The sequence below is a fragment of the Nannospalax galili genome, unplaced genomic scaffold (genome assembly GCF_000622305.1).
Source record: "Nannospalax galili isolate Female #2095 unplaced genomic scaffold, S.galili_v1.0 scaffold300, whole genome shotgun sequence".
Lineage (NCBI taxonomy): Eukaryota > Metazoa > Chordata > Mammalia > Rodentia > Spalacidae > Nannospalax > Nannospalax galili.
The window spans coordinates 61,472-62,000 of record NW_008347322.1 but is presented as its reverse complement, the minus strand read 5'-3'; positions in this window follow the sequence as shown (position 1 = coordinate 62,000).

The following is a 529-nucleotide window of genomic DNA, read 5'->3' as shown; positions in this document are numbered from 1 at the left end:
CCCTCTCGGTACCCCCCACCTCACCCCCCAACGACCCTCAACACCAGGCATCAGGCCGCTCTCAGCACCCGGAGCCGCCGGGAGCGGGAGGGCGGAGCGGGGCTAGGCCTCCGCGGTGACGGCCACGATGGGCGGGGCCTGCACTATGAGGGCGCGCGGTGGGCGGGGCCTCGGGTTCCCAGGGCAGGTCCGGCTGCGGGCTGCGGGCGGGGCCCCGAACTCACCCCCCAACGACCCTCAACACCAGGCATCAGGCCGCTCTCAGCACCCGGAGCCGCCGGGAGCGGGAGGGCGGAGCGGGGCTAGGCCTCCGCGGTGACGGCCACGATGGGCGGGGCCTGCACTATGAGGGCGCGCGGTGGGCGGGGCCTCGGGTTCCCAGGGCAGGTCCGGCTGCGGGCTGCGGGCGGGGCCCCGAACGCGATGGGCGGGGCCTGGGAAACCTGTGCGTAGAGGGCGGGGCCCGGGCGCGGGGCGGGGCCTGGGCGAGCGGCGGGCGTCTGCAGCGTGGCGGGCGGGGCCTGGGCGT